Below are 10085 nucleotides of genomic sequence, written 5' to 3' on the forward strand. Positions count from 1 at the left end.
AACGTATTGATTCGAAATTTTATTACTTGTTCGATAAAATATATATTCATTTACATATATTAGTTGTACTATTTACAATTTGATTACCTCCGTTGGAGCAATAGGAGATAAGGGGAAGAAATAATTACGGAAGTTGGAAAGGATTAAGTCGATTTTATAAGGGGGTTGTTTGTGATAAAGTAGAGTTTGAAACACCGCCGCCTTGTTCTGTTTCTAACGTCTCCAAAAATCAGTGCCGTCACATCGAAGGGAAATCCGTTTGAGCGGAGTAGTTAAGTTGTGGGAAGTGGTGAAGTTTTGCAAAGCTCATTAGCCTCGAGAAGTAAAACAGGGAGTCAAACACTAGGGGTTGTTCTAAGGGGGGAGGTGAGCAGGTCGGGAATTGTTAGCAGGGCTGTAAACTGGCTTTAACTTCTACTCGGCCCCAGAACGCTAGGGAGGGGGACTTACACTTTATTTCTACTCGGGATATTTTTATCGCTGGAGGAAAATATCGAAAAAAAATGGGGGGGAAACTAGAACTGTATAATATTAAGGAATTATATTAACAGATAGGAATGAAAGAAGCGTCCCCGAGACCTTCCTCGACCTGAGGAGGTATATTGCGCTTCTTCTGCTTATTGTGCTTTTAAACTTCAGGTTGTTAATCAACCACCAAAGCTTTGCCAGCATAGAATCAGGTTAGAATAGAATCTTCTTGCCGCTTTTCCTCTCCTATTTGCAAAAATCTGCACCTGCATAGACCGTCACAAAAGCATAAAATGTATTCTTCAGTATCCGCTTCTTCCTAGCAGCATTTGCACAGTATTTCATCCGTCTGTAGTCCTATGCCTTCTTAGGTAGCAGTACCAGGAGTCCATCAGAATCCTGGTTCGGTTGCGGTTGCCTTCCGGTAATTCCTTTGTAGGTATCGCGAATGACCCATCTATGAATCGCTTCGGGCGCCTCGTGCCTGGGGTTGTTCCTCAAGGTTTTGGACTCATTAACGATCCATTTGAGGATGAATGCTCTTTTGTTGCAAGATGCTACGCTATAGTAGGGTTCGGGATCTATGTTGCTCCATGTTGGCTCCTATTTTGCTCAACATGTCGACTTTCTCATTGCCTCTATGCCCCGAATGCACGTGGCCCCATGCCAGGATCAGGTCATTGTTGGCGCTGACTTCTGCCAGGGATTCCAAACTTTTTCCTTTACCTAAAGCCTGGTGTGCCGCCTAATTTTCAGAGAAAATAGCTATCATCTGGTAATGTATTCCTAGCTTTATTATTTCCTTGTGGCAGTGTTCAATCTCTATGTTTTCAAACTGGAAAACAGTAGCATATTGACTTAAGCCAGTTCGGTCTTTGAATTCATCCTAAAGACTTCAGCCCCAGTGCCCTTGTCAGTTTTGGACCTTTCAGTACCATTAGGAATTTACCTTTAGCGGTGTTCCTTTGCACCCTTTTTTTCCCGTTCTGGCATTGGTACCTTTTTTCGGCACCTGCTTTTGGGGGTGCTGCCTTCCGAACTTGGCCTTTTCTTTTCGGTATTAGAAGTAGGCTTTGTTAAATGAGCTGACTTTTCTCCTGTTTCTTTTCCTTTTTCGTCTTCAGGTTCGTCTTTATGAAGTTGTCCCGAATTACCATCCTTCGTGTTTTAACATATTCTACTGTCTATCCCCTTCAATAGGGTTGGTAACCTGTTTCTGGAGGCTTACTAATTGCATCAGCTGTGAGTTGTTCGATCTCCTCCAGGCTTTTAGACCTGAAGGGCATATACTTTGGTGTGGTACTATTGCCTGGTTGGGTGGCCTCTGGGCTTGATCCGGATGTTTGGTTTTTGTTTTATAGGCTCCATATTGTTCCCACGAGTAGCTAGGGATATGAGATGCCAGAGTCCCGCTGGGTAAGCCTAAATACAACAGTGTCGGATGTTTCCCTAAGAGCTCTGTTTGAGACACTATTTTTTTAACACCCCAGTGCACTGTTCTTCGATAATTTTGAAAGAAAATTGGCATATATTTCAACTTTTACAATATTGAGTATATATGGAGACTTCATTGCTTCTATTTTATGATTTGAACGATCATTTTGATTATATTTTAACTTTGTTTTTCGTTGAACTACGGTTGTGAAATACAACGACAAACACATTGTAAAAATTATGGACTCATACTTTAAAGAAGTGATAATTGTTGAGAACAAATTACGTTTATACATTGTGATAAGCCGTTGAACAAGGGAGAATTCATCACATAGCCTCTTACAAAAAGCTTTATTTATTTCACCACTCCATTTCCGCCCCCGAAGAATTTACGGATGGCCTCCTCCAGATAATAATCAATCCGGTCTCCTGCCAGGACAAAACCTTTTTAAAATAAAGCCCATTCAGGCCCGCAAAATACAAACGTTTATTTACCCGGGTGAATGGGAAGATTTAAATGAACAAGGCGACATCATTGGCATACTCGTTTTAAAGAGCAGTCGTCGAGAATAAACCGTACATTGTCCTCTATTTGACTTACCCAATTGTTGTGCCTCGCCTCACAATCTTAATTTCAAAGAAGAGATTTTATCAACAAAAATCAATCTATTCTTATGTAAATACCGATTACAGACAATATTTTTGCCAAGAAACATCTTTCAGTAAAATATCTAATGGTCATCGATTGCTGATTATCATACATAAACGTGACCAAACACTGAACAGTGGATATGTAATCTAACCCATCACTAACGCTAACCTTAACACTAAATAACGAAGCCTAAACTGTCACAAACATTAACTAACCTTACCCTAATCCAAACCTTAAATATTCCCTAACACTAACTCCACTTAACCTAATCAGAACCTAACGATAACTGTAACCATAATTGAAACCCTAACCTTACCTTACGAAACATAAACCTCCCATAACGCTAACGCTAACCATAACGCTTTATATCTAAACGGACACTAACCGTAAAAAGGAGGGAAAATTCGAAAAGTTGTAGGTTGACATGGGACGTTGGTGACCGAGCGGATCGAAGTAACGATAGCTCAAGTGGTAGAACAGCGGCGTATTTAGCCGAGGATCGTGGGTTAGAATCCCGCTCGTGACACTGACTTTTTTATCTCGACCAATACCTTTCATAAAAATATTAACTAACCGTAACACTAACCTCAACCGTACAACCAAAATTAAGTCTATGATTTTAATCCTAATTCTACATAACCAAAACTAATCAACCCTAAACTATAATCCTGACCCTACTATCCTAATCTAATCCACTTATAACACTAAACCTAAACTAACCTAATCCGTCCCTAATAATAATTCAAACCATAACTCTACCTAGCCAAACCTAAACCGTCCCCAATCATATTCATAATTGTAACTAACCTAACCAAATTCGTCCTTAATCCTAACCCTATCTAACCAAATCTAATTTGCCCCAAATCCTAATTTTAACCTTACCTTATTTAGTAACCTACTTAGTCCCTAACATTAATCCAGAAACAATTAAATTGGAAAGGAACTAAACAATTCGGGCATACAACCATAATCAACAAAATCAGACACCCATTATTAGAAATGTGGACTGATTATATGATCCCGGAAACAATCTTCACAACTTCCTATAAAGTCTCAATGGACACAGGAGAGCATCAGATACAATGACATGGTACACAGATGGCACCAAAACAAAGGAAGGAACCGGATCAGGCGTTTTCTGTACAAGCCCAAAACATGAGATATCAAACACATTAGGGAAGTAAACTTCGGTCTTTCAAGCAGAAATACATGGCATCAATGCTTGTTCACGGGAAAATCTTAAAAGAGGTTACACTGACAAAAAAATCCTCATAAGATCAGATAGCCAAGCAGCCATTAAAGCATGAGCATGTAAAAGAATCACATCAAAATTAGTCAGTGAATGCATCCAAAATCTCCAAAACCTGGGGAAACACAACAACCTGATGATATCTTGGGTGCCAGGGCCCAGGGGAATGTTGGGTAATGAGACAGATAGTCTGGCCAGGGGAGACTCTGCAAGACCATACATAGACCCCGATCCTATTCTTGGGATAACAAGAACAAATATAGAATCCTCCATCGCAGAATGGATCCAAGCAAAACAAAATGAGAAGTGGATAAACTCTAGCGGTGCTAGACATAGTAAACTTATGGCAGTAAAGACTGGCAAAAACACTGCTGCAATTGGAAAGGGCCAAACTCAGAAGTGATAGGACTACTAACTGGTCACTTGCATTTGAGAAAACATCTACACAACATGGGTATGTACAGCGATGGTCCCATTTGCAGATTATGTAATGAGGAGGAAGAAACAGCCACCCATATCATCTTCAAATGGGAAGCAACAGCTCAATGGAAATTTAACCTAACGTACCGAAAAAACTTAGGGAATCAAATTGCATCAGCAACAGCAATGACCTGATACTTCTAAGAAGAAGGATTGAGTCTACTAACTGAACTAAGGAACTAGGAAGGTACAATAAGTCAGAAGGCTGCAGTGCCTGGGGAGTACAAAACCCGCTTCCTAGTATCCTTTTCTGCCATACCATACCATACCCTAACATTAATCCTAGCCCTATGAATTGACTTAATTCATGGCTAACCCTAACCCTACCTAATGTAATTTTATCTGCCCCTCGCCAACTATATCTTACCTAACAAAACTCGTCCTTAGAAACGATGAATGGTGCAGTGAGTGTGTTGTTCAATCTTTTTGAAAAATTTTCTTACTGTCAGTAAGAACTATCATTTTAAACTTACTGTAAGTAGGAACTATCTATTTAAAAAGATTAAAGTCGTCCCTAGCCATGCCATACCCTACCGAGCCTAACCATTCCTAACTTTAACCCTACCTACCCTGACTATTCTTAACCATCCTTAAGCCAGCCCATTTGCACTACCCAGTAACGCAAAGATGATTACACATAAAATTATATCTATCCGAAAAACATGTTGACGTTAAAAATGAAGAAAACTCGACAATAAAACAATTTGCGGTTTGTGTTGGACATCACTTGCGCAACATAACCCTTAACAAAACAAAAACAATTGCTTGGAAATATCATTTAAACAAAATTTCTTAACTTCTTAACAAAAAACTTCTTTTGCACGTCACGTTTATAATAGCTTGGAAAGGGCTTGCGGATTTTCATTTATCTTCGGGCATTTCCTAAACCGAACAATCCGTTAGTCAAAGTGACGGTGATTTATCAGCTTGTTTTACAAAGGCGCGGGGTGGTCTTAACGGCCGGTGGAAAGTTTCGAAATTGGAAAAAGGAAACGCGAAACCCGACCGGGTTGAAAATTAGCGAGCCGTTTATGCTAACCAGGGTGGGCACGTCAGGCGGATTTACATTGATTCCTCTGCACTGGGATTTAAAAAAGGATCCTTTTTCCGTTTATTAATTATGCAACAGGACTTTCATCGCTGAGGGGGAAGACAGATTTCTTCCACTTACCGAGGAGAAATCGTTTTTATTACGTTATCAACCAACTTCCCCTTTACTTCTAAATTACAAATAAATAATATTGAAAAATAATTTTTTTAATAAAAAAATTAACAAGGTTTTATTTGCAAGCATTTATATGCCCAGCGTTTTTGTGGTAGAGTAGGTGTACATCTGAAAAAAATGAAGGTTCAAAATCACTTAATTAACCAAAAAGAAATGTCCTTTTTAGACACTAAGACCCACTTAAAGGTTAGTTATACATATGATATCTAAAACTTACTTGTTAACAATAAATCCGGTAATTCCTAAAGCCTGGGTGGAGGCCCAACAGCGGCTGAAACAATAAAAATAAATTGTTTTATTTATATTTTTCAATTAATTAAGGTTTTTAGTTGAGATAAAAAAGTCAGTGTCACGAGCGGGATTCGAACCCACGATCTTCGGCTAGATACGCCGCTGCTCTACCACTTGAGCTATCGTGACATCGTTCCACTCGGGCACTAACTTCCCATCTCAACCCCACCTTTTGAGTGCCCCTCCTTTTTGCCATTTTTAAGTTTTAACTAACTGAAAGATATTAATTGGTCAAGCGGACCAGAAACTAGTGAACTATTTATATTGTTGCATAATATCAATAATTTTCAAAACTGCCAATTGGATTAATGCTGCAAAGGGAAATATCGAATATCGATATCGATACCTAATATCATAAATATCGAATATCGATATCGATACCTAATATCATAAATATCGATATTTTTAATACCGGTGTATTGAATCGTTACATATAATATCGCTATGTAAAACATAGATATCAAGAACATCGATAAACAAAATTTAGTCATGAAAAACATCATTCAGGAATATGTGTGGTGATTAGTGACCGTTAATCGATAATTATTCAGAAATCGTGAGATGCGGTCTGGTGTGATGTAGGTTTCAGAAAAACATTTTCTTTATCGNTACAATGTGTGGTGATTAGTGACCGTTAATCGATATTTATATATATATATAAAACGAAAACTACTGAACCGATTTCGATGAAGCTTTCACACTTTGTAATATTTGTGCTGGATAGGTTTAATTAATATGAAATGGGATATAAATAATGGACGTCAGGATTTAGAACAATAGAGAGATTTTGGCGAGGAATTTGTGGCGTCCATTTTCACATCTGTTTTCTTAGCTGTCAGCTGTCCAGTGGGGCCTTAGTCACCCGGTATAAAACAACTTTCCCGCGTCTTTTAAATTCCGATTTGGAGGCGCTGACAGTCAAAAGACGCAAAAACTACGCTAACACTCTATAGTCGCAAAAATCGCTGAATCGTTTATAGTTGCAAAACTGCTGATAGATTATAGTCGTAAAAACTGCAGAATTGGTTTCGCCGATGTAAAGATATGGAGATACAAACTTCACCGTTGTATCTATACTACAGGCAGTAGTGATGTAGGAAGGAGAAAAACTATAGGCATGGCCTGACCGACCACCGTTCCACTTGGCCAAACCATAAAAATCAGAAAGGTGCTCCAAGTGAACGTTTATTTAGTAAACAAATATAAAGACTACAAAAATCGTTTTTGTTTTACATGTATGCATAAATAATTATAATTTATGTAAAATATTATTAAACATTGTTTTACCGAACGCGGTCAGTTTAAAATTAAATGTGATACGTAGTGCTGTTGTTTTGTTGGATTTATTAACATTCTGGATTTTATAAAGTGAAAGGCTGTGAAGTTCCATATGTTCAGTTTTCGAATGACACTGACTGTTTGACTCTGCTGTTCTAGAACTGATTTTGGAATCGTGTTTTGTTGATGTTTAAAATGTCACGAAAACGACAAAATATTGGCCGTCGCACAAATCTTGACTAGAGAATATGCGGTGAAAGACGTAATAAAGCAGAAGAAGGAACAGCACAAAGAAATGAACAAAATAGATTTCATATGTCACACTCAATTCCTGCTAAATCATCACAACATCACGAAATGAAACAAACCGAGTAAAATTAGAGAATTAAGACAATCAGACCTATTGTGATCAGAATGAACACCGTGACAATAGTCGATTAAGGATGCAAATGAATCGATTAAATCAATTGGTAAAACATGATTGTATTGCATTTCAGTATAAATCAGATTTTGAATATAATTTATATCCAGTTGTGGTTGTTGAAGGTGTGAATAAAGTTTGCACAATAAAGTTTAAACTTGAAATTGTATTCATTTAATTTATGTCACGTTTCAATTTGAATGTACCGCCATGCCCCTCCACACACATCTGACAGTGAAAAGAGTAGGGGCTAGGAAAGGGCTATTTTTTTTCAGTCAAAAAACACAATTCCCTTTCTGTCTTCCGTGGGTTAAGAGCTGTTTATTTGTAATTAAGAAAATTTGGTGTGCACACAATTCAAGCGAGTAAATTTTATATTTTGACGTCAAAAAACTAAAAATAATAATTGAATTTTAATTTAAAAAAGGGTTGTAACAAAAAATATATTTTTATAAAGAAAACTAAAAGAGATAACATTTGATTTTAAAAGTTATGTTAAAATATTAATTGTATTTTCTAATTGGTGGTCAAAAATTAATAGTAATAATTTCCTTTACTTTTATTTTTCTTTATAAAACGAGAATTAACGTCGATTTTAAAATTAATGTTTGTAGATTCTGAAGTAGGTTTTATTATAGAATAAAAGATTCTTTAAATTAAAAATAATAATTAATAAAAGAAATTGTAATCTTTTTTAAAATAAATTGTAATAAATAATTTAAATTTAATTAATATTTTGGTCTCGTATTTATTTTGGTTTGAATTCAATATTGGAATTTCATATATCAAAAAAAGGTGCCTGATCATTAAATTAAATTAATGTAGTCAGGTCCGATCATAAAAAAAACCTCTGGGACCTTGTTTTCGGTTCTCCGAATTCAGGGTTGAGCTCAAAACAGAAGAGACACGCTTACAAATATATATATATTTATACCACATCAAGAATTTGCAATATGAATACTCAAAATAATCTTTAAAATAAACTTTGTATTAACGACCGGGTTATACGGCTGTATATACGAAAAAATAGAGATATAAATCAATAGATAATCATATAGTGATAGTGTGATTTGTTTTTTGGAACTGATGAAATGACCTATAACCTGTTTGCAGCTCCCCGAACCAAACCACGGTGAGTGATTCTCGATGCGTACCGGTAATTTACTGCAAATTACAAACTGGAATTGCTGGTGGACTGCGAGAGGTGATAGGCACAACTCTGCACTTGTGTGTGTGTTTATGCACAAACATCTTCGTATCTGAGCTTATAGACGGATATACAGTTATAGACCGAGATGAAGTAGTAAATTATCTTAGTTTTCTAAGTTTTTTACTGTTCAGTATTAATTGTGATAATTTTGGCTAGTATGGAGGATGTTTAATCTTCCATTTTGACTTTTTGACTCTCTGTTGTTAAAATTGAATTTTTCTGTTTTTTAAAATGCCACCACACCAACATCATATTGTTCGTAGAATAATATTAATATTCTTACTAAAATTGAAAGGAGAGGATTTGCTAATATACCAATTATACCAATCAAAGTGTCTTCCCAACTAAAATAATTGCTATTTCCAATTAAACCGGCTTTTGCAGTAATAATTAGGAAATCACAAGGTCAATCATTGCCGTTATGTGGATTGAATTTGGAGAATCCATGGTTTTTTCATGGACAATTGTACGTTGCATGTTCCAGCATGGGGGATTTGGTAATTACAATTTAATACAATGTAATCCAAAACAAAAATAATATTGCATATGTAATTAATAATAACATTGTATTAATATGATGACTAAATACAATAATCGATACCAAACATCCAGTTGTTGCGTGTTGTGTTGAGAGGAGGGCACTCTCTGAAGATGGTCTCAATAAAGATCGAAACGTTGGCACGATAAAGAAAAGGTTTTTCAGAAACCTACATCACACCAGACCGCATCTCACGATTTCTGAATAATTATTGAGTAATATATCGATTTTTATGCAATATCCTTAAGCAAAATGATGAGACAAACCTTGAAATTGGTTAATTAAAATATTGATATAAAGAATAACATTCGGTAAAAAATCGACGTTAACAGTATCGTTGAGTAAAATGTAGATAAGAAAAATATCGTTAACGAAAAAAATATGATATAAAAAGTCGTTACGCAAATTTTTAGAAAAATATCGTTGAGAATACATCGAAATAAAGAAAATCGTTAAGTGGTATTTTGATATACATATAATATCGGTAAGTATAACATAAATAGGAATAATATATCATGAGTAATACATCGTATTTTTATAGAATATCCCTGAGCAAAATTATTATATACTGAAAATGGTTAAGTGAAATATCGATATGAAAATATCGTTGAGTAAAATATCGACCTGAAAATATCGTTGAGTAATTACCGACAAATAGATATTCTTGAACAAAATGATGAAATATATAAAGAAAATCGTTAAGTAAAGATATGAAGAATAACGTTTAATAAAATGTCGGTATAAAAAATAGCGTTTACGATATAAAGAAAATCGTTTTAACGGTTTTCTTCTAAAAGTGTGAAAGCTTCATCGAAATCGTTATATTTTATATATATATA

The 10085-nt window shown here is 35.8% G+C and overlaps 1 long non-coding RNA gene across 1 annotated transcript in view; it reads right to left on the reverse strand.

Annotated features, from left to right (window-relative positions):
• The window catches only part of LOC112128106, a 138619-nt gene that overhangs the window by 70545 nt on the left and 57989 nt on the right, over positions 1-10085 (reverse strand). The window contains exon 2 of the long non-coding RNA XR_002910865.1: positions 5726-5779. This is a non-coding gene — a long non-coding RNA (uncharacterized LOC112128106). The remainder of the gene's footprint in view (positions 1-5725; positions 5780-10085) is intronic.

The sequence above is a fragment of the Cimex lectularius genome, unplaced genomic scaffold, assembly GCF_000648675.2.
Source record: "Cimex lectularius strain Harlan isolate CLEC.00 unplaced genomic scaffold, Clec_2.1 scaffold339, whole genome shotgun sequence".
NCBI lineage: Eukaryota > Metazoa > Arthropoda > Insecta > Hemiptera > Cimicidae > Cimex > Cimex lectularius.